The sequence below is a fragment of the Paramisgurnus dabryanus genome, chromosome 12 (genome assembly GCF_030506205.2).
Source record: "Paramisgurnus dabryanus chromosome 12, PD_genome_1.1, whole genome shotgun sequence".
NCBI lineage: Eukaryota > Metazoa > Chordata > Actinopteri > Cypriniformes > Cobitidae > Paramisgurnus > Paramisgurnus dabryanus.
The window spans coordinates 35,653,286-35,679,343 of record NC_133348.1 but is presented as its reverse complement, the minus strand read 5'-3'; the positions used below and the strand labels follow the sequence as shown (position 1 = coordinate 35,679,343).

Below are 26,058 nucleotides of genomic sequence, written 5' to 3'. Positions count from 1 at the left end.
CAGTGTCTGAAGTTTGCAAATTATTTATTATTCCTCTCTCCAGTAACAACTTGCGTGCATTTTTGTTTATGATAAGATTATAAAGGAGCGCGTGAACGCACAGTTCTATGCTGGTGAATAGGGATGCAGCGATTATAGATTTTGATGGTACGGTTATAGTCTGATAAATAATCATGGTTGTACGGTTATTACGGTTATTAAGGATTCATTTATTTTACAACATTATGTATAAAATCACATGAATAAATTTTTGAACAATTGCTAAATTTTTCTGTATTTTCAGTTTGTGTATTTTCTCTACAATTCTTGGACAAATGATAATAATAATAACTTGGCTGGCTTTGACTTAAACCGTATAGGTGCCTTTGAAACCTGTAGGCTATTCATTTTAATGATCTTTTGAATAAATGTAACTTTACATTTGGACTGAATAAAGTTATATTATTTTGGTTTGTTTGAAGTATTGAAGTAAAATATATGAAGTAAAAATGATAAGAGCCTCTCAAAATGAATAATTACACAGGGTCATCCTGAACCAGGTACTGCAAGTCATTTTGACAGGTGAAGCTTAATATTACACAAAAGTCAAATATAAATATTAGGGGTGGCAAGATTAACGTGTTAACTAATGCTATTCATTAATTAATCATTAACGCGTTAAAATAATTCAACGTAATGAAATGCAGTCAGACCACCAGGGTTTGATCCGCGAGCAGGAGGTTTTTAATGCTGTACAGAGTAGACCGATTGGAGTGTGGCTCTTTCACGTACAGATGCAGGTGCGCGCGCACACATCCACGCACACGCACACACAAACTAGATGCACGAACAACCAAGAGACGCGTCACGCGCACATATTCTTTTGAACGCGGAGCTTTGTCATACAATGCATCATGACGCATGCGCCTCTTGGTGGTTCGTGGGTCTGGTTTGTGCGTGCGTGAAACAAAAACACGCGGTGTAGCGAAGGCTTTACGGTTACTTAACCGTGACATTTTAAAGTGCGGTTAATAGTGAAACCGGTTAATCGCTGCATCCCTACTGGTGAATGATCTCATCTTCTGAGTGGATATTTGACAAGCTCCCTGATTTCTGCTTTGATACAGTTTTCAGACATTTCTCATCGTGATTGTTTATATGCATTTAAAACCCGCATTTTGAGAAGCTGATCGATATATCTTGTTGGGATGACGCACAGGTTTTTTCGTTTATTATAGCTCAAATGAGCACGTGACGCGATATTCTTTTATGCTGCTGAATGATCTCAGTTTCAACGCAGTAAGTAACGAGCTAACTTACCTGATATCTGCTTCAGTCCAGTTTGCTGACATTTCTCGTAGTGAATGATGTAAATCCCTCATTTTAAAGAGTTGAACCAACTTCATGTTGCCATGACACGCGCGTCCTCACTACGGCACGTGCCTCATTGTTTGTGCGTCTCATTTATCATTTCCTGATAACTGCTTCAATCTAGTTTTCAACATTTCTCGTGGTGAATGTTTATATGCATATATAAATCTCTCGTTATAAAGAGCTGAACCATAACTTTTGTTGTGATGACGCGCGCGTCCTCACTATGACACGCCCATTACGGCATTCTTTCGGCTTCTTGTTCACACAGAGGGTTTTCCGTATATCTGACTAGGTCCTCTTTCCGGCAACGATCCCAGAAGATTAACGGGACGAGTTTGTGATCACACAGACGCTTGTCTGGCAATTTTACAGGTATTTTCTGGCACCAAAGGTCTGTGTGAATGGGGTTATACACATTCAGTTCTTGTGCATGGATTATGGTTAAAACAAATGTTTTGTAGAGATTTACTGCGTTTGTATAAGCTATTATGGCAACCCCTAACTGCACAAATTATGTTGGTCTTCTTGGATTTCATAATAAACATTAAACAGCCAGTCAAAACGGCTCACCGGAAGTCATAAACCGGAAAGCTCAAAGATGGCGGCGCCCGCATTTACGTGAAGAAACAGGTGGATAGGCATAGCGGAAGATTTTCCCGGATTTTATAAACCCCCCACTACACTTTAAAAAAAAATGCACATGCTGTGCTCACCCTGTGGTCTGTGTGGGTCCTAACACCCCAGTATAGTGATGTGGACACTATACTGTCAAAAAAGCACCGTCCTTCGGATGAGACGTTAAACCGAGGTCCTGACTCTCTGTGGTCATTAAAAATCCCAGGATGTCCTTCGAAAAAGAGTAGGGGTGTGCCCCGGCATCCTGGCCAAACTTGCCCATTGGCCTACTAATCATCCCTCATACTAATTGGCTATATCACTCTATCTCCTCTCCACTAATAAGCTGGTGTGTGGTGGGCGTTCTGGTGCAATATGGCTGCCGTCGCATCATCCAGGTGGATGCTGCACATTGGTGGTGGTTGAGGAGATTTCCCCGTTCATATGTAAAGCGCTTTGAGTACTGAGAAAAGCGCTATATAAATGTAAGGAATTATTATTATTATTATTATTATTACATGCGGAACACTCTACCTCATCCCGAGAGGGAATGACTATTAAACATGTTCACAAGAGAGAGCATGCACGAGCCACACTCTCTATGCTCTGTTCACAAGTTGCTGTTGGCATGGCTCATACATTGAGATGTTTACCGTGCCTGTGCAGTTCGTGACTTGTGCCAGGGCTAGCATCGCTAATCATTGCTTACATCAACTTTTACTAGCAGTGATTTTAAATGGATTTCTCCAATTCTGAAATATTCTCCCCAAAACACTCTGGTCCTCAGAAGCCTTTCTCTTCTTGTCATGCAATTCGTAGACACTTTTTCTCTTGCGAACCTCAGACATTTTGAAAAATACTGTGAGAACGCGAGCTTCAATGAATGACTGAAACCGTAGCGCACCACACACATACTCCTGAAAGTGCATAGGGACGAGCACGTATGACGGCCTTCCGTAAACATATCATCAGAATGATTGACAACTGGGATGACCAATAGTCTTGATGATCCACCCGGAAAAAGAAAATCTTCCGCTATACCTTTAATTATTCTGTTTTATGTAGAACTGACAAGAACAAAGTCCAGTAATAAAGAAAGTGCTTGAACCGTGTTAAGATTTAATGGAAAATCAATAGTTTATAAATATAGCTTTATTAACTTACCTCTGCCAAAAAAACTAAATATGAATAAAAGAAGCAAGTAATAGATTCATGAGACCAAATACTGATGGTTTGATCAACCCAAAACAAAAAAATAAAATTTTTGACCATCAAACAAAGATAATCTTAAAACTACACTTGTGACCAAGAAATAATAATATTAAAAAACGTCTATTCCTATTGAGTTATTAAGATTTTCAAAAGAGCCGAAAGGTTTACCTCTTATTCTGGCTTTCAAATCCGTGGCGGAAAAAAGTAGTTCCCCAACAAAGAGGCTTTTAAAATCACTCCGTTGTTGTTTTCTAGTTTTCTTTTTCAAACTTGTGCCGTCGAACTGTTGTATAAAAGCAATATCGCTCTCTGAGTCATGTGATATAGCTCTATATCATCACAGATGTGATTAGGCTAAGCCGAGTTCCAGAGGCAATCATATCACACTCCTACTCAAGCAATATTGCTTAATTATTCTGCGTAGACTCTAAACAGGTCAGAAATGTTTGTGCTAATAAGCATATGATCCATCATATGAACAACAGATCACACTGTGTATAGGTGCGTGCATGCTGCAGCTACTCACATGATGACACTGATGTGATGTCAGACTTTATTTACCAAAGTAGACCGCATATTTACATTGTGTCAGTCATGCCTTATGCACTTTATGAAATGTGCCATCATTATATGTGAACCAGTAAATGTATGAACAAGTGTATAATTTCAGATATTGCCTCTTTTATAATGTAGGGGGCGGAACATTTCTGTGTCTAGACAGCATTTGATTGAAGAAGCTCAAGTGTATAGTGACATAAAAAATCTTTTTTGGTGCATATGACAAACTGTACTCCGCAAAGCAGATTTTGTCATCATGAGGCATGATCTTTGACATTTGAAATAGGGAGCCCATTAGATTGACTGTGTATCTCTTGCACAGTGTTTGGCTTCTTGCTTTGCTTTATTTATCTGGTAAAATCATAATTAGATCCACTGGATGCATTATGAACTTCAGACAATAACCTCCTAGATCATACACACTGGCTGCACCATCTGGAAAAAGTCTGTAGGCTTACTGGGATATGTAGTACGTCATTATTGTTGGGCTGTTGAGTCACATGCTTTTTTTGGGGAAATTAGTACATAGAATTTGTTTACTAATTTTGTGTAAATCCAACGGGTCGAGAGTGGGCTTTTTATAAAGGGACTGAATAACCTCCCGCTTAAAACTTAAAGGGAACTTGTATAAAGACTGCAATTAACAATGGCAGTAATACAAGGCCCAGTGTGATCAAATGTCGCAGCCAGCAACAAATCAAAAGGCAAAATGTCCCAACTAGCGGCTGGGCGATTTAACTTACCAATAATAAGACTAATATCCTTAATTGAAACCAAATCAAACTTATCAAATGTGCTGACATTTTTTTTAAATATCTCCTGACAAGCCATTCCGGTCGTGAAAACCAGATCTAATTGAGTTTACATTATCTAAAAAGACATTTAAAAACTTAGAAAACTTTAAAAACACTCAGTGGATGGTGGTATTGAGACTGTGTTTGGGTTTAGAAACCTATTACAGTTTTTTTCGATTGCTAAACAACAGTGGGCACAACTGGAGCTACATGTGCAAAACTCTAACTACAGTCTGCAATACCAACAGTCACCTGAGCTAAACTGTACATATCACCTGCAAAACTCACTTCAAGCAACACAACTCTAAACACATGACTCAAAACAGCTTAGTGCAGCCAAACACTAAACACAACCCTCACTGAGATAACACACACTGTCACTCACAACACACTGAGAGGAAAAACACTAACATCAAACACCAATACACAAAATACTAACTTTTTATCTTTACAGTTTCAACAATTTCAGTGACGTCATACAAAGTAATGTTTTCTTCAAATAATTATTTATTTATTGATTGATTTATCACATGATTTATTGAAATTTTTAGAACAGAACAATTCTTTAAGGTAAATGAAAATTAGCAGTTTGCTTCAATAGTTTGTAGTAATTTATGGAATTACAGTAATGAGAAAAAAAGGTAGAAATTAAAAGTACATACTGTAATTCAAACAAATAAATGAGGGGCTAATCCTGCCTCTCTCTAGCATCAGGCCACTACCTGCCACCCTGCCCCCTCACTCGAACTGATTTTGCCAAGTGGTTGATGTCCTCAGGGCAACATTATGTTAACCCTGGAACAACATTTCAATCAACCAATCAGATTTCAGAAATAAGATTATAGTTTGTTTTACGTAAATTTAAGCTTACAACCAAGATTAGCTGTTTCTGGACCATTGTTTTTTACTTATCATGTCCCTCTGATTTTAGGGTTTGGTTATGGTTAGGGTTGGGGTTTGGGGTAGGTTGGGGTATGTTGCCCTGAGGACATCAACCACTTAGCAAAATCAGGAGAGCCCTTCTGCTTCCACAAACCCGTCATTTCCTAAATTTGTCTTTCTGAGCTATACCTATCATAATTTATATATATATATATATATATATATATATATATATATATATATATATATATATATATATATATATATATATATATATATGAAATTGGAATTTATATTTATATGAAATTGCAATCAGCAGTGTTTGAAAGGCACAAGACTGAAATCAATTGTGTTTTGAATGTGTGGTTCACAGTTTTGACAGCAGTGTGTTAGCATTTGAACAAAGTGCTGTAAATCCACAGTGTTGTGCAGGTTGTGGTTAAAGTCATGGAATAAGTGTGTAAAGTTTTGAAAACTGTGTTCAAGCAATGAAAAATGAACTAGAGTTTGGTCCACATGAACTGCTGCTGTGCAGACTGTAGTTAGAGTTTTGCACATGTGACTCCAGTTGTGCCCACTGGCGTTTAGCAATCGAAAAAAACTGTAATTGATTGAAACAAAATTTTTGGTGATTTCGAATGCTGTGATATAATTTTGGAAAAAATGCAGATGATCTGAAATACAGGCATCGTTTACAACAACATCACAGATAGACAGACCTAAAGAAAAAACAGGGTCCAAAGTATGTCCTTGTTCATGTGTGGGACCAAGTACATGTTGTATAAAATTAAGTGAGTCCATCAAATCAGAAAACTGTTCTTCAAATCAGATGAATGTTCTTATCTTTTGTGAGTACACTGTAAAAAGTGGAAGCTGCTCTACTTAAAAAAGTTACTTCAATTGGTAAAACCTAAATATTTTCAACTTAAAAGTGAGAAAATGTAGGTTGAAAATACTTCAAATTTGTAGGCGTTACCAATTGAAGTACTTTTTCATTTTTGAAATAGTTGATCCAACTTTTACTTTTTACAGTGTAGGAATTAATCTTTTAGTATTAATATATTTTCATGATGAGTGTCATGAAAAATCACTTGTCATGTCAATTATATTGTTCCCAGCCATATGTTTTCATTTATACACACTGCTGTCTAATTGAGATCTTTTAAACAATGTAGGTGTTTGCTGTTATGTCAGTTTCCTCTCTGAAGTATTTGTTGCTTTTTTTAATCCCTTTGAAACACAGTTTAAAACCACCTTCAGGAAACTTAGTCATATTCTCCACAACCGCAGAAAGGGTTTGCATCTCACATGTTCAAGTCTGAACCGATGCCTTTTAGAGGTTTTCGGTGTGTTCTGGTAATAGTTGATTTCACACATACAATGGTAAATTACTGGTAAAGTGCAGTTAACAGATCATGTGTGAACAGAACCTTTCTGCCAATTTAGTAGGGGTTGTAACTAGGGATGGGACGGTTAGAAAATTTCATATCATGATTATAGTGACTAAAGTTATCACGGTTATCAATATTATCATGGTTTTCTTAAAATGAGATGGAAATGTTCAAAAAGAACTGATACACACACTGAAAACATTTTAACAAGTTTTATTTTTGAAAATCAGCAAACAACAAATACAATTAGCAGCTATATGCACTTTTTTAAGCATTAACATAAAATCAGGGGTGTCCAGACTTTTTTGTATGGCAATCTACTTTTAAAATGATAAAGCCGACAAGACCTACCTGCTAAAAATTTTTTTTAACAAAACACTGATACATTTTTTATAACATTTTAAATGTGTGTTAGGAGGACTATCTCTACGTTGCATTTAGGGCTGTCACCATTACTCCATTCTTTTTGAGGAGTTAAAAAAAATCCTTGAGTAGTACATGCCGAGTACTCCTTATAGCAGAATAGCGGAGATGCGGTTTTGATGAAATAAACTAGAAAATGACAACATGATCAGAAGCATCTCTCTGTCTCTCGGTCGGTCGGTCGATCGATCGATCGCGCGCACATACATCGTGCGTGTGACTCAACTCCTGCATGAAGGCAATAATGTGCATCCAAATTTCGGAAGTTAGATGACTCCGCTGCAGGGGGCAGGCATAAGATTTATAAAAACACACTTGAGAAGAAATGCGCAGCACCTCAAAAGACTTGTTTCTAAGACCATAATGCCAATTTGGCGCTTTGTTTTCCGAAGCTCGTGGAGGCGTGGAGCAGCATACAGTTATTAACTTATGTGTGATCTACCGGCATTGCATTTGCGATCGACTGGTCGTATTGGACACCCCTGCATTAAATGAACATTAACATAGTGCCCTGAGATGTATGAATCTGTTTTAATGAACAGTACCTTAAATAATAACATCAAATGCACACATTAGCAACGCAATAAAACACAGTGCACCTGTTACTGCCTTCCGCCACACCCTCTCGTGCAAAAACCAATGTTGCGTTCTGGCTGGACAGGATTTACCGCAAGTTTTCAAAATCACGGTAATCAAACACAGTTGTTATGATAATTAAATTTTAAACGATAATACTAACCGTCAATACATTTTATCATGGTTAATTGTGAAACCGGTAATCGTCCCATCCCTAGTTGTAACATTACCAGGAATTTACTGTAAGTGCTATGTGTGAACAAAGAACAAGGATTACCGGCATTTAGAACGGATGACGTCACAACCCGCTGACAGCTTCGGCCAATTACATATACACGGACATGTAACATGTTTACTTAAAACATAAGCATTGGACTCTGACATAATATTAGTTTGCGGCCATTTAAATCCGTCATTACTCCCGCTCATGATTAAATGACAGGAGAGGGACTCGTCCACAGACCATCCCCTCAGTAATCTGGAGAGAAGCGGTCGAAAATGGACAAAAAGAGACGGATTTAAACACCAAGTGTAAACGTGATGTGTCTCTCTCGTCCACTTGTGATCCGATCGACGAAAACACATCTTAATACCATGCGTAACAGCCCCTGGGATATTTTTCCTCGCGTCGATGAAAAAGGAGTGTCTAAGCTACGTTTGTGGTTGCTTTTTGTATGTGATTTTTTAGCGGACATATCATGAAAATCAGACTTTTTCCATGTTTAACATAAATCTGTGTGCTTTGACGGATCACAGGCAAAGGAGCTTTGTAGCTACGCATTCCGAATGGGGGGGGGGCTAGAAAGTAATATTCAGTTGGTTGTCATATAGAATTTCACCGCTAGATGGGAGTAGATCTTACACAGTGGAGCTTTAAAGAGTTAGGAGCACCAGCAAAAATGTAGGCGCACTCATCCAAAAATGTATGAAGCACCACAACTACAATGTATAAGTTAATAGATTTATTTTATAAAAAATTAAACACCACAACTGGGCTTTACACATCCTATGGCCAGGATTTGAAATAAAGCAATAAACCCCAAGAAGCAGTGGGTTACCAGTGCATTTTATAACAGCTAAGGGGCGTTGTTAGGCACGACGCGAAGCGGAGTTATAAAATGCACTGGTAACCCAACGCTTCAAGGGGTTTACTGCGTTTATAAAAAGGTTACTTCATATGCATAACTTTAGCGGGATTTTATAAAATAAAACACAAATAAGTTGTAATTATATTAGTACAAATATTACTCTTCCGCCAAACAAAGTAGTTCCTCAGAATCAAGTGTGACTGAAACAGAGCGCAGTTCCCAACCAACAGAGATGCAGCAAACACACAATGAAAATATGATTTAAGACTGTGGTGTTTATTTTATAAATCACCATTTATCTAATTTATACATTAACATTGATATTGTGCAACTGTTGAAGTGATCATCAAATATGCTTGGAAGCATGCTGAACCCTTTCCCCGCCAGCATTTTTTTTTTTAAGTTGCCACCCAGTTTTAGTTTAATGCCTTGCAGAAAAATTATCTTCTTTAAATAAACATAAAATATCAAATGAAAGAACAGACCATCCGCTTTCAAACAAAAACAAACAAAAAAACCGTTTCATTCATCCTACCTTCATTATCACCTCTCAATTTTTTTATTAAAAGCGGAGATAATTCCATATTTGTGAAGAACTTATGTAAGAGATCAGATTCAGAGCCATCAAAACTTACACGCTGTGTTTTCAGTGTTGAGTGAATGCGTGAGTGTTTAAGTTGGGTAAGATCGCCCCCCAGTGGATAATAGCGGACGTATGAACTTGAGTTATAAACTCTTCAGACAACTTTTTTCTCTTTATCGACGAGATGACTCAACAATATTTATTGACATTTATCTGGATATCGCCATCAATTGTGCAATTGTAGACAAATAAAAAATATGATTAAAGACTGTGGTGTTTATTTTCATAAATCAGTACGCAGCTACAGTGGCGCAGTGATACTTATGTAATGTGGTCTGAACCGTGAGGTTACCGGTGTATTTTATCACGGCTTAGAACGCGTTTCAACCAATCAGAATGAAGAACCAGAACTGCCCGTTTTATAATGATAATTTAACAATTACAGGTAACATAATTATGATTACAATAGAAAATCTAGCAAACACGTAAAACACTGATTAATTGTGACATTACAAAAGTGACCCTTATATAGAAGGCTAATATATACTGGTATGGATAACTGCATTACCAGGATGCTATTACTACTAAATCGACAAGGTTTTTAAAAACACACCATCAGCATTGTCGTGTTCCACCTTAACATGGAATACAAGGATGTTTGTCGGATGTCCCTCAAGCAGGGTGCGCACATACATCATCAAACAATATTTGATAGACAGGTCGGTGTCTCCATCAATAATGAACACATTTGTCACGACACTTCTTGTGTTTTTGGCACTTTCACCATGTTTCAGCAAGGTCTCGCGCTGCTTAAAATGTGTGGATTCCGCCACCAACGCGGTTTTACCTGCAAACTTCGTTTCACAGGATTTACAGTAAACACAGTAACTGAGTCATTTTCATAGGGGAGCCACTCGTAATCTTTAAGCCACTCTCTCCGAAAGGTTTAATGTTAAGCCTTATTTTCCGGTGTTGAAGTTGCATTTAAATCCAGACTGTCGTTATGAATTAATACATTGGCTGTAGTGGGCTCGTTCTCTTCATGCTCACGGTTCGTTTTTTCACATTTTCGCGCTTTGCAATTAGGGGTGTGCCGGTTTCAGAATTGGTGATGACGGTTATGACGTGAGTCAAATGTGACGGTTCATAACATAACCGTCTGTGGGGGGCGTTTTGCTCGTTTAAATGCTTGTGGATTGACGCGAAAGTGTAATTTTACCATAAATTCATGAATGTGATGCCAGGTGTTTTAAACAGTAATGACTTTAAGCAATTTAACAGAAAGCAATGAAATATTTAAAAAAACACACTGTTGACAGAAGACTGCGCTGTCACTCTCTGCTCAGCATAAATGAATCCTCTCTCATCTATTTTGATAATCTTCAGAGAAACAGATTTAATTGTGTCTATATCTGTCATTACATGGACCAGAATGTGGATTAAAAAGCGTCTTGAAGAGGTTTTGCTCATAAATGCATTTAAAGTAAAGTAATATGAACTTGAGATTTTTATACTGTTATTAAACTGCACAGTATGCGCTGCAAACGCAGCCGACAATGGCCTCGCGCGACAAACGCTCTCCACATACAGTACGCAGTGTTCAGGGCTCACGCTTGCGAAGTAAACGCCGTTTGAATAAACAAGACACTGATTAGCTACTTGCTCTACGTTTATTTAAAATTAACAGCAAGACAAGCAGTGAATGTGCTTTCAGGAGAGTTAGTAGATTAGCATGGGAGGATTTGAACTTGAAAAGCGGAGTGTACTGACGCCTTTCCGCAGTTAAAACAACATTCCTTCTTATGGTCATTCATGTTTATTTGATGCTATAAAATAACTAGAAGGAAGAGATGATTTGAAAGGTGAGACTTTGTTTAATATGTTTAATCTCAAGAGTAACCGAAAAGTAACCTGGTCTGTCCTGTATGTCAGCGCGTTGTCAGTGTCTGCTCCGCTCTGTATTTTTCACTGCGTGAGAACACGGTGGGGCGTATAACACAGACTGTTAACAATTGTTTTTAATTAGTATTTAAACATTCTTTATGATAAATGTTTTAAAAATATTTTAATAACACGGTTTTGCCGGTTATACAGTTCTAATGACGGTGTTCAACTATAACCGTCGGTCTCACGGTTATATAATGACCGTCACAGCCCTATTTGCAATGCGTACCAACGTAACATGGCAACAATTAATGATTGACATTCATATTAGCCAATATGCGCTCTTCATTAAACGCAAGAACTTAATGGTGAAATTTGATTGGTTATGTAATGTTGGAGAGAACGCTGTACCTAGAACAGCACACAACATACACAATCTAAATCAAGTCACACCACAACATAATAAGCAGTCGCAAAAATGCTCTCAAATATATTTTAAGGTCGCACAAATTAAACAGTCGCAATTTCGAGCCCTGCATTCATCTACTGATATGTCTATCTGTATGAAAGGCAATTTGATTTATTTCTTTATTCCAGTAGCATAGTCCAACAGTGTCCTCCTCCTTTCCCTCCTCTTTTGCCTCCTCCTCTCCTTGTTCCTCCTCCTACTCATCGACCTATTTCTTCATCATGTCCTCTTCCTCCTCCTTCACCGCGTCCTCCTTCTTTCCCTCCTCCTCTTCCTCTCCATCCTCCTCCTCTTCCTCCTCGACCTATTCCTTCATTTCTCTGTGGATCCATTGTTCCAAAGCTCAGTGAACTGATTTAGGCCCTTTTATCTATCTATTGAAGGATCTGTTTGAAGTGTGTTCAGTTTTGACTCTTAGTGTTTCCACTTTTTTTTTCTGAAGTAAAAGTTCACCAAATCTGACTCATGTGTTAAAGCAGGGGAGTAGTGTTTATAGTTCAGCAAAATCATTGTGCTTCTTGAAAAATGTTGTTATGGTTTTTTAATTTTAGTTCAAAAGCCTGGTTATAGTGTTTTAGCAACCAAGAAAAACTGTAATATAACTTAGGATAAATCTTGTTAAAAGTTAGCTACATGTGATGGCTGTGCTTCAGCCTTCAACCCGATAAGTGAACAGCAATGTGAATGTGATTTTATGAGGCTACTAATAAGCATAAATAACAAAAATGAAAGATAATGGGAACATGCTTAAATATCAGGGAAAATACAGGAAAACATATATCGGTTGATCTCTAGTGTGAATTATATTATCTTACTGGTAAAAATACGAAGTCATTGCATGTGTGAACAGCACATTTTTGTATTTACTGGTAAATTAATTTAGGTAAATTCATGGTAATTTACTGAAATTAGTATTTAAAAGAGGCTACTACTGACTGTGCTTGCAGTTTGTTTTCTGAAATCATTTTCTATCTCGCTGCTTAGCATACAAAAAATCTAATCCATCATAACTTGCATCACTTGGTTGGTGTGCATTATGAATTAGATGCATGAAGCAGCTGGTCACAGCAGTAGCCCACAGAACTCTGTAATGGTAATTGTGGAAACATAGATGACTGTTCGGAACATTCTGAGGTTTTATTTCATAGTTGCTTTGAGGACTGATGTGTGACACATCCTTGTAGGACTCTGCCTTTAAAGGCAACAGCCTCCAAAGTCTATAAAAGAAACAAATGAGACGGTCCAGCTTTTGGAGGATAGGTAATTTGTGTCACCTGCTGTATGTGCTCACCAGTGTTTCTTAGTTATTAAACTAAATATGGAACCAGAAAAATATTACTTTGATTTTAGAAAATATGACACATTGATGTAGATTAAACTAACCAACAGTATATCAAAGTAACCAACCGTAGAAATATACGCAACATATACTGAATAATATCAATTATATACATTTCAAACCAATACATTTTTAAATCAAATTAATTACATGATTTATATGTAATTTCCGTTGATTATATAACGGTAATTGCTGTTTCAGCCACAGCCTTGATTTCCACGCTGCTGCCTCCTCAAATCCATTTCACTTGGCTCATTTGGAGTACATATGATTTAAACGCATTTCATGTTTTCACTTCTTTCGCCAACTGTTTTCAGACACAACACGCCAAGGTAAACAAAACATTTTGCCTATTAAAGCAGTTGTTTATTTAAAGGCAACACAATACAAGAAAATGTCATCTACTCCAGTAAATATTTTTTCTGGGTGGTCCCACCCACATTTTCGACGGCCATTAAATGTGTTTAAATTAAATTTTTTATGTTAAATTAACTAATATTAATAAAAACAAAACTTATAGTACAAAAACAGTGACAAGAAACCCTTTTCTTATAATTACACACTTTTATTTAACAAAGGTTTTAAATGTTTATTTTAATATATCCAGCCTTTATATTCAGCTTTTACATTCCCGCAATGAATCTTGGGATAGCCTAGGCCGTGAAGGATCTATTCGTTCTATCCTTTGGAGCCCAGAGAATGAAAAACACCTTCTGAAGTTGCATTTTAAGCCTTTGAATTAGGAAGGCCTCATTGACCTTTAGTTGCGTTGCTGTGATGCAGTCGGTCTAACAATGCAGCCTGCGGAGGTTGCAGCCTTCTAATTGGGACACAGCTTATGGCTTTGTAATGTAATAAGGATTTGTCGCAAGCAAAAAGAAAGTTTAAGATGTGGAGCAAGTTACTGTATTACAACTGATAAAAAGTTACACAGATGTTTTTAAATAACATCAACAAAATTACAGTAACCAATGTCAAAGTTGAATGTATCATTACTTAATTAGATTTAATCAAATAAACTGAAAAAAAAACATAATTATATAAGAAATTTGATATTTTGATTCAGCTGTATTTCTTTGTGCGTGTGGAAGTGAAGGGCCAAACCAGACCAGTTCCTTTCGTCTCATCCCCAGGCTCTGGTGAGGTCATCACATTTCATCATGGCCCACGTTGCACTGCTATGCCCTTGCGTAGGGCGCACATGCTTTTTGAAAGACTATAAGCCAAACCATAGAAAGACTTAACAATTGCCCATTTTATTGCCTTAGAACAGAAACATACCCTATGCAAGTAAGTAAACACAGAGGCGCATGCATGGCCAGAACATTTTTAAGCCTGTGGTCCTATTTTACTTTTTAACTAACCATAGAGGATAAACCTTCTTTTCACTAATGCTGGCTATTGTGCCCCTTGTAGCAAAGCTGAGAATGTATTGCTGACTAGACTAAACTTGAACTACACTAGATAGGCCGAATACTGAACATGTTCCTAATTATTTTGCCAATTTTCTCACCACTGCATCAGTTACATTTTCAGAATGTCCTTTTTACTCTAATTATTTCACATTATTTAATATCGAACATGTTTTAACATACTAGATGACATTATAGAGCTTTTTTACACCGGGTCACTTCTCTGATAAGATAGCTATCTGATTTGTTAAAGCTCTTCCATTTATAGTCTTTGCTAAACAAGATATTAATCTGATCTACTATTCCCACACAAAATACAAATACCCTATTCATTACTTTGCCTTAAGAAACTTGTAATAATACTTAAGCCCAGATAATAGTCCATTTGTTTATTAATTCATGGGATTCAGACACTTTACTTTTTTTTGGCATGGGTGCCATCTTTAAGACATATGCAGCTACTCCGTATTACGGAGCCTATGAGGACACACAAATCTGACACTGAGGACACTTACACTCTGTTTAACAAATCGTGTCCATAGATTAATAAACCATACTCATGAGTTTCCAATCCATGCAGTTTTGTAAAAGTATCAAATACCATACCACAAATACATTTAAATACAGCCAAAAATACAGCCAAACATTTAAATACAGCCAAAAATACTTTTTTTGAAATGCTCATTTTTTTCCCCATAGAGTTAAACATTGATTTTTACCGTTTTGGAATCCATTCAGCCAATCTCCGGGTCTAAATCTCCGGGTCTATTGTGCAATTTTTTAATGAAAATTTCTTACAATATCCAACCCTATCCATAAAGCATTTATGGTGCTTTTATAATACTTTGTCCTTTAAAGCATCAAGAAACACAGCTGTTTCAGTTCCAGTCTACCTCACTGTCATTTTGAAAAATGGTACTTAAATGGGCGAGGACTCTGTGAAAAGAACGGCAATGAGTGGGCAGGGCAACTGATATAAGCTAGTATTACAGAAATAATTCAACAAATATAGTAGCTTTCCCGAGAAAATTCAGTTGATGGCGAGTCTAGTCCTGACAGCATCGCGGGGGAAAAATCATCCAGAGTGTGTGTGTTGGCGCAGTCACATTTACTTTACTATACAGAACCTTATCCATGTGCCATCCTGAGCCCCAGACACCCCTTCCTCGGCAGACCTGGCCGCACGGAGCACATACACACACACACACACAAGCGAAAAGTCTCCGCATTGGATAAGAACACGCATCTTATAAACATTAATGAGACACTGACGGTTATGAGGTACTACAGTAATTTTTCACGTCACAGCCCGCAAATTTTACACGATATATAGAGTTTAAACCCGGAAGCAAAAATATCACAAAAAAGCTAAAAATTAACTGGTTTTCTCCTAATGTTAAAATTAACAGATACACAGATAACAGATAACATTGTCTTATATGTTGTTCAACACAACTAACTTTTTTAACATCTAAAAAATAGCTTGTTACAACCATGGCCAACGCACAGTCTTGGAATTGGATCGATCATGTTGTAGGTTCCAGCCAAAAGCCCAGATAGGCCCTGATACCGATCCAGAATATCGGATCGGGACATCCCTAGTCATTTGTGATCACTTTATCAGAAAGTAGTTTCTGTGTGCTGTAGGGGTGGCACGGTCCATGAAAAAAATCCGAACCGTTCGGTTCGCTTGTCTCGGTTCGGAGCGCGTGTGTACCGCACGGTTCAACGGTTCATGGCATGCACAATGTAGTCTCATGCCCTGTATGTGACCTCAGATAGCGTGTTTCCCTTTCGCGCGAAAGAAGGGGTGACTGGTTTGGAGTATAAATACTGCAGATTATGTTACGTGTAGAAATGGCAAGTGGGAGAGAAAAGGAAGTCTGCCCGCAGTTGGAGGATGCGCCAGCGTCGTATAAGTTTGGTGTGTGGAAACATATTTTTATTTCATGTTACCTATGATGACAGCGGAAATAAAACAATAGATTGAACTGCAGTCTATGGGTTGAATGTGTTCGAACAGCCACAGGAGACCGGCTTCTCTCCGACCATTGATCTAATCTGAGGTACTGACCACATTTTACGTCTTTTCGTATTCAGCGCTATTTTTAGCCTTTCATTGATAAAATTAAAGCGGCTGATTTCCGCGTAGTTTCATTTTGCTAGCGTTTGAAAGTTGCGCGATCAAACGAGGAGAAATATATATATTTACACACAGTATTGTGCAAAAGTCTTCGACCACCACCACCACCAGACTTGTTGTTTAAGAAGTTTTAATGTCCATCCATATTTGTTTTTCAGTATATTTTGTTAAGATACTAACAGAAACTACAGGAAATATGTAAATTCTTTTCAGGATTAAATGTCTTCTTTAGGCATCGTCTGTGTTTAGTGACCTCTCTTGGCAATAAACACATCTTGAGCGTTTTTGAGCAGAATGAAGTAAAACTTAGAAATGAGGATTACATTTTATTTAGGTTTAAGAGATCCTGCAGCTTCCTGCTATTGCTCAAGTGGAAGGGAGTTTAACCTAAAAACTTGACACATCAGTTTTTTTATACAGTTTTTAATACTATAAACACATTTCCTGTATTTTCTGGATGTATTCTATTAAAGAAACAATTATATATGATCACTATAGCGTTGCAAAAACAATGAGTCTAATTGTGGCAAGGTGGCCTAAGACTTTTGCACAGTACTGTGTAACTATGTATATGTATGTTAGGATATTTGTGTATGTGCTGTAATTGTCCATGTAATCATTTTGCTTATAGAAGGTGTTGTGGTTTTTTTCACAACACCTTCTTTCAAAGGCTTTATAGACCCCAATCATCTCTGCTGCATGGTTGCATTTTTTTTTCAATTTTTCATAGCTGTTACTGTAATAATGTAGTAATTACTTTTATTTCTGGCACCATGGCATTTCTACTCTGTGTCAGAGATGTTAGCATGTCTCTAATAAGATCATTCACATGATCCCTGCACGATCTAATGTGTTTTGTCCTATGAAGTCACTGTCATGCATTGTGTGCAACACTTTTTGTCTCCCACTTCGCGTTTTGTCCACTTTTCCTGCTGCTTAAGACACTCTTAAGTCTCTTAAAAGTCCTTGTCCATACTCCTAACAATTTTGGACCTTTAGACCTCTTTTAAGGGTTAAGATGCTTTTTGAATGACTTTTTTTATTACTAGGATATTGTCTTTCATTTTAAAGAGAAACGCCTACAATTCTAAGAATTTTCTTAGAAAATTGTCACTCTTCGCACAAAGGTTTTTCATGAATGAAAGAGCCCTGGTTGGTGCAAAGCCAAGAGCTCTCTAGAACTGAGTTTTTTATCGTGGAAAAACACAGCTGGCTCTAAATTAGACTCTCTCTCTGACCCTTTTTCAGTGCTTAAAGGGCTTGTCTCATTTTGCAGAGTACAGCCTGGAGTGTAGTCTGTTTTTATGCGTATGCGCACGCTCGAACACACAGCCTTGCAAAGTATAGTTTATTTATATTTATATTTATTTATATTAGCTGTGAATGATCACAATGTGCTTAAGCAGCAACGTCACAGGATAATAAATGAACAGTGTCTAATGTGAACTAGAGTCCTTACCAGTGCCCGAACCTGCATACACAATATAGAGGGTATGCACATGACGTCACCTTCGGCGAAAGTGGGCACACTGAGCGGCAAAAGAAAGAGCAGGAGAATTTGTGTACAGTGTGAAATCAGCAAAAACACAGGGAAAACATGTTTAAATTGGAAAAAGTTATTGTGCGATAGACTGTACTAACAGATTTAACAAGAATTCTGAGGTAAAATTTAGAGACTGCCAAAAAATAGGAGAAGTAAATGGATTCTCCATGCCAACGTCCACTGACCACAGGTGGGTTGAGAAGTTGCCAGGGTCACTACACTGTAAAAAATAAATTGTTGGCTCAATGAATTATTTTTTAGTAACTAGTTTCACAGAAATTTTACATTCACTCAATTTCTGACTCCAAAGTGTTACCTGGATTGATGTTTTTTAGTTGGCCCAATTTTGACTCAAATATAAAAAAGTATGTTTGCTCAACTAGCTTTATAGTTCATTCAACTAAAATGTTTTAATCAGTTGAATCTTTAAAAACTTACAGCAAAGACTCTGTCAATTAAATTTTAAGTATTTACTCAATGTTTTATGTGTTACTTAAATTAATATTTATTATTTGGGAATACTTAATAAACTTTTTAAAATTATTTATCAAATAATTTATGCTGGTGTTGTTAACAAATAATTAACTTCAGTCACATAAAAACAAAAGCTTTATTCACTTATCATACAGACTGAACATACAGAATTAAGTCTTCTCTAAATAGAAGGCATAAAACAGTCCAAAAAGCACTCCAAAGTCAGTCAGAACATCTCCAGGGCCATTTAGGAGAACTTCTTTCGCCATGTATCCCTCTCTGCCTCTCTCCACATCATCACCGCTCTGGTTTGATAAACAGAGGAATATAAATACATACATAAAAACATGTTTAATATAATAAAGCTTGACGGTGAAAGACTTTATACCCTAAAATTGCCAAATTTCCCTCAGACATCACACGTAATTGAATTAAACACTATTGGGCGGTTTTCTCGAACAGGACTTATCACTGACTAAAATACTGACATCTCTTAACACATGAGTGCTATTCTTTTGTCTCAAAATGCACGCCAGTGTTGTATTTTATAAGGTTTGTTTGTAAAAATGTCCCAATTATAATTAAGACGGAGTAATAAACCCTGTCCGGTAATCTTAACTAAAATAGCTCCACTTTAACTCGGACACATAACATAACACACCTTTATATAACTTATATCTTTACAAAAACGTCGAGTATTTGCGTCTTTGCCAATTAATAGAGTCTAAAATTAACATTTATTTACAAACACTTACCTGACGTGAACTTGAGGAAACGGCTGATGACTTGTGTCATGTGAATCAGTAAGTGATTCAGGCTGTTGGGTGCGGATTGATCTCAGATGAAATGACCTGTGTTCCAGTCCAGATCCTTCCGAGTTAAGACATTTTAAATTAAAAACTCACGCACATACTGTACATACATACGGTCGCGCGTACGCGCACACGGGTACACACACGGGTATATTTAGAAGTTTTATTTAAGATTGTTATGATATTGGGACTATTTCTCCACCCGCTCCTTCAGCTCTGAAGTTCAAATTCGCATGCAGTCCGGTTATAACGAATGTAAAAGATATGAAACATCACTCAACAGCCATATCAATTAAGTGCAATCCTAAAATATGATTTAAAACATAACCCTTTCATTGTTAAGTATGAGAAATTAAAATGAATTTAATCACGTTTAAACGCCACAGAGATATCAGAGCCAGCAGTCGATTTCTGATGCGCTTGCCGAGGCGAGGCTGCGCTGGGCGGGGTGTGAGCACTTAAGCGCCGATGATTTTCTGGAGCTCATATTGAGCTCATATGGAGCTCCGTCCGAAAGTGTCCGAGCACATTTTTAAATAGACGCTATCTTTATTAACCGACCGCATATTTAAACTTTAAGCACATACATTCACGCCTGAACAACTCTTACAATTACATTTTGTGACCAAATAACAGTAATATTTTGAGCATTTTGTTGTCAGGAAACAAAGCTGTCATAAGTCCACATATTTACCTGATTTGTCTTAATTAGTTCAGTCAACACTAGCCATTCTGAATGTTGACTGGAATTGAAAATAACCATTCATTTAATGTTTTAAACACAGATTTATCTAGACTTAAAATAATATGTCTTCTCAACTAGCTCAAACAAAAAAATTGGTTTAACTTATATATTTTTGCCCGTCCAACATTTCATTAATTGGATTTTTTACAGTGTATCAAGTACAACTAAATAGATTTTTTGCTGATAATTGTCAGTTATAGTTACATTTTTGCGGCCATCGCTAGAACTGTCAGCCATTTTGGCTGAGCGACAGCATTAACATAGCGTGAAAAACACATTTAAAATCGACTGTGCTAACAAATTCAATAAAAAATTGGAGCAGTATTTTTTCAGACTGCAAAAAACACTCAAAGGAGAAGTAAATCAGTAGCAGTAGCCATATGTCAGGTATGTCAAATTTTGGGCTTATGATGAACCTTGTGTTTTACAAAGGTGGGATGGTTTAATAGTTTTAGGCAAGACAAACATATATGTCAGGAACAGCAATGTCTGGCCATATGCCAATTGTCCACAAACTACTGGTTGTTTGGCAAGAGGTTAGGGTCACTGTTAAGACCAACTAAATTCAATTTAAGCTGATAATAGTCAGTTTTACTGTTTTTTTTTGGCCGCAGCCGCTATGAAAACCAGCCATTTTGTTAAAAGTTTTGCCACTCAACAGGGCGAACTCCAGCGTGGTCACGTGAAAAAGTGAAATCAAATCTAGGGAACGAATTGAGACAGGGATAATGAAATACGTCAACAACGCAGACATGTTGCTTTAGACAAGCACGTGCAGGTCATGGTTTCTGTTTGTGTCATCACAACATTTTGGCCATATTTGACCAAAAAGTAGCCCTCCAGATTGTTTAATCCATTGTGGTAGCCCTTGTTCACAAAAAAGGTTGGAGAGAAACCTGGTCTAAAGTAATAGTTTACTTAAGTTTTTTTTTTTTTTTTTTAGGTCTACAGTAGTTTTCTGTTCATCATCATAGTGTGATTTCATAGAGCAAGATGGTTCTGTCTGAAACAAAGTTTGCACTATAAAGAAATACAGTGCTTTGAAGTCAATATTGCACTGATCAGCATGGGCGTGCATAACTAATCTTATCTAATTTTATTTAAAAAAAAAAATGAAAATAAAAAAGGTTGATGTCCAGCTTCTACTGTGTACATACTGTATAGATTCACATAAATTGCAAGAACATTGTATTAATATTATTGCTCAGCTCACGCTAATTGAAAGATATTGGTGTAATCTCTTTCTAACAGTGTTAACTATTTTAATGTTAATAGCATTTATAATTCATTATTCAGAACAAAAGCTGATTTAGAATTTACAGTTTTGGTTTTCAGCCCATTGTGTGTATATTCTTTTTTGACGATACTTTAAGGCAAGTTGACTCCTTTAAAAGTTACTGAATTGAATTAAAAACAAATTGAGTTTTGTTGTGTAGAATGCAAGTCGAATTAACAATAGATTAGTTGTCTACCCAAAGATTCCCATCCCTAGTTTCAGGCCTGAGTGTTTTCCTGTGGTGTGGATGGTAGTATGTGTTTTTATCTTATGAATTAATGAAATGCTGTATTCCTGTTGAGCTGAGCTACATACAGACCCAAACAAAAGACATCTGTGCATGTTTGTGTTTGAGACTCTAGACGTTCTTTGTGCATAAATAATGTCATGGATTGTCTTGCTGTTTTTAGATCGTTCATATATGCGTGTGTTGTTTGTAAGCAACAGTGCATCTTTGTGCCTTCAGCAGCGAATATTCCATCATGCCACTATCGGTTAATAAATAGCATTGACTTGAATTTCTCTTTTTGCCGATGGCCTCAGCCGCCCTCTCTCTTACATACAAAGCATCTGTGTGTGATAAGTGCGTATGTCCAACTGAATGCAATGCACCCACGGGACTGCACTACCTCATGTGATTTTAGAGACTGAGAGAAGAAGGGCAGAACAGAGGAGTTTGTGTAGAACAATAGTGCATGCTGGGAGTTTGCTTGACATGGCCATATGTTTGAATGTTCTCACAAGAATCCTTAGGAAAAGTCATAAAATTTGACATAATGTAAGTGTCTACAAATGTTCAGCCAAAAGTAGGAGTTTTTATAAAGATGCTTAAAGCAACTTTCAACAAAGAAAAATAAAAATATTTTCAGAAAAAGACATTCTGAAGTGGTGACTGAAATAACATTTAAATGTTGGGTTCTATTCTATGGACTATAATAATTTCAAAAGCAAATTTCAAAGCAGCATGACACCAACCATTAATTATTTAGTTGAATGTTTTACAATTATTGTAATATATACTATGTTAAAAAATATATATATTTCAAGCATGAATGAATGAGAGAAAGAAACAACTGATAAGCAAGTATGTATAGCTTTAACAACTTCCTGTCGTCAAATAATTCCAACATATTCCTCTTTTTTTGGGGGGGGGGTGTGGTCTTCGCCTCTCTGTAGGGCTTTTCACACCCCTGTGTAAACAGAATCTTGGGTTATCTGTTTCACATTTTTACACTGTTCATACATAACCAGGGGTTAAGAAATTATGCTCCCCTGTTTTGAACTAAACTGCCAGTTTGAAAGACCTAATAAGTGATCACATTTTTTTATTATGAATACTTTTTTCAAGAAAGGTCAGTAATCCAGATCAAAGCCGATTATAAAGCTTTTATCATTTTGTAATTAATTGTCTTTCTGTTTGTCTCAGGATTTGAACACAAGCAATGTGGAGAAAATAAGGACCCTGCTGTGCTTGAATTTTAGGTGAGACCACTACACAACACAACAGTATGTGCATAAGCCGAATGATCAGCAAATTGAAATATAGGCTAAATCTATGCCAACATAATCTTGCAGAAACATTAACATTTTTAATGTTGTGTAAACTCAAACGTGCTGCCACATGATGTTTCTGAAGTATGAGATGGTTTTAGAAAACCTTTAACATTTTACAGCATTTTGTTCATAACAGTTGGACAAAACAAATGTGGAAAGCACCTTTTCTTTTGTCGTTATCTAGCTGACGTTATATGGGAGTTTGTGATTGGCATTGGATCGGGTTTAATGTAGGGTGTGTAATTTCTGCGGAAAAGAAAACATTTTCGTGTTTGATTCCAGAACGAGTTTATGTCAAGTCATATAGATTGCAGTACGAGATACGGTGTTGCAGTGTGTATTGTGTGAGGTCATTTGGACTCATACTGAAATGATTAGACTCTTTGGAATGTGTGCGTGTGTGGAGGTTTATGACGTTTATATGAGTTAGTGTTTCCATATGGTGTAATAGTGAAACCGCTTTCTACTGTCTTTACCCCTTAGGTCTCGCTCTTTTATCTCCTTGTGTTTTTTCCTTGTCTGAAAAGAGAAACAAACCGGTCAGCATTTTAGCCCAGGGCCTGCTGGGTTGTTTCAATAGGGGGTTGCACATCAAAGATGTATGGCGTGCACATCTCAGCGTGTCTGACACTGCTAGTGCATAATAAAGCAGAGTCTACTTGAATTAAAGCAGCCTTCTGTAGCTTCAACAAGCATTTCCCTTCCGTCCTTAGCTCAGTGTTAAAGATGAATGCTATCATTTCTCCAAACCGCCATTGGTTGGTTGAATAGATAGCCCTGTACAAAATGTTTCACCACCTGCTGGTCATAATTGGCAAACTAATATTGAACATGGTTTTGATTTGTTCCTAAAGCCACAGTGTTTATCTTTACACTTTGTACTGTCTATGTGTGAATGTGAGCCGCAAAAACACAATGCAAACTTTGAGTGGTTTGAATAAAAAATCTTGAGCTGTAGTTATAAGCATAGTTTTGTTTTAGTATGACATGTTAAACATACACAAATCATGCTCTTGGTCAAATAAGCAAGCATCGTGCATTATATTTAATATATACACCATTCCAACTGCATACAAATTTATACAGTATATGTAAGGGATAATCCACGGTTAGCCTGTGCGAAGTGCATTAAAACCCTTTAATGCATGGCTAGCCGTGGATTATCCCGCTTATACCTTGGTTATTTGCCAAGTTAAAGCTCTAATTAATGTTTACAGTGTAATTTACGGGTAAAAATGACGGTCATTTTCTTAAGTTAAGGCTCGCACTCCGAGTACACTTTTATATGCTACAGATCACGTTAATATTCTTATTATACACTTTATACACTCTTTGAGTGATCCCTGTATTTAATATGGTCTGGGCTAAGTCCCGAATGTCCTTCAAAGCTGTAAACGCCTCTGCTTAAGCATATAGCTAACTTAATGATTCTTTAATTGATTTATTAAAATAATTTATGAATGACAGGCAACACTGACAGTGACAAGGCAATCTTTATTTGAACAAATCATGTCATTTATTTATTTATGAAGTATGAAATAAAACCGGCGCACTTTAAAGAGAGACGCACTTACGTCTCTCTCGCTCGCTCGCTCTGGCTCTCTCTGCAAGTGTAACTGTGTTACTATGGTTACCAATGTTTATAGTAGCGGATTAATTTCTAACTGTAATCAAACTGACTGGAACTACCTGTGCATTAAACGGTTTTATTACACGGCTCTCTGGAATGCTTGATTCTGATTGGTCAGTTGAGACATTTGCAGGTTCGTTCTTTTCGAATAATAACCGCTCCAAAATAATAACGCATAGCCGGTACTACTTTTACGAGTAAGATCGCTCCGCGCCAATAAAGATTACTGTTTGTTTGGCGCCATCTTGTGACAAACACTGGACAACCACGACAAGACACAGACAGCTTACTGAGACTGAACTTGACAGCTACGAAGCCAACACACAAAAAAATACAGAATGGGGATTAAAACTTCTCAAAGACTGGCTAAAAGAGAAAAAAATGGAGACAGACAAGTATGAAGCAGAGGATCTTAATAAGGTATTACGATCATTTTATGCATCTGTGCAAAGTTTCGCGGAAGGATAAAAATGTTAATTTAAAACAAATATGCCAATAAAATGTTTCAAATTCATATTCATGTCCAGTTTTTTTTCTTATGTGACAAGAAGCCGTGTAATAAGCGGGATAATGTAGAGTCAGCCGGTAGTTATCGGGAAATAAGCCCCTTCAGTGTGATACAAGACCCTCCGCTTCGCGTCGGGTCCTGATCACACTGTCGGGGCTTATTTCCCGATAACTACCGACTGCCTCTACATTATCCCTTACTTAATGCACACCTTCCAGCCAATCAGAATCGAGTATTTAAACAGACGTTTATTCATTATTGAACAGATTAATTAGTAGACGTTATTATTACTCCAACATGTTTGTGACGTCATCAACTATGTTGTTGAACCAAGATGATTTGAACAACGAGTGTGCAACAAAGTACTACAGTATGTTTTCGGAAAACAGTTGTAAGTAGCTGGTTAGTTTCTCCAATTATACACTACAGTATGTTCAGTTGCATTCAGTTACAAAGAGTTCAGTTGCATGGTTGGATGGTAAACGCACCCCAGATCGGTAATGCTTTTGTTTGAGTTCAGCTTGACTTCAGTGAGTGTTAATAGCTTCACATGTGCATGCAACCCCCTTAACAACCTACACCTTCCACCATAATCATCTACATGCCTCAAAATGTCACAGGCATAACGGTTACCCACATGTTCTCATTGCAGTTGGAGTTTAGGGCTGTGTTTGCATAAATAAGGGCATAGCATAAAGTCTGTGTCCTTGAAATCCTTCAAAGTTTGTGAATCTGGGGAAAAAATTCAAGGCCCTGGGTAGTTTTTGAAAATATACATACATAGATACAGGTCA

At 37.0% G+C, this 26,058-nt stretch overlaps 1 protein-coding gene across 4 annotated transcripts in view; it reads left to right on the top strand.

Moving 5' to 3' along the window:
- fynb (FYN proto-oncogene, Src family tyrosine kinase b) overlaps positions 1-26,058 on the top strand; it is a 72,826-nt gene that overhangs the window by 3,530 nt on the left and 43,238 nt on the right. For all 4 annotated transcript variants that reach the window (XM_065263781.1, XM_065263779.1, XM_065263776.1 and 1 more), the window contains exon 2: positions 22,999-23,054. The gene's annotated coding sequence lies outside the window, so the exon portion shown is untranslated. The remainder of the gene's footprint in view (positions 1-22,998; positions 23,055-26,058) is intronic.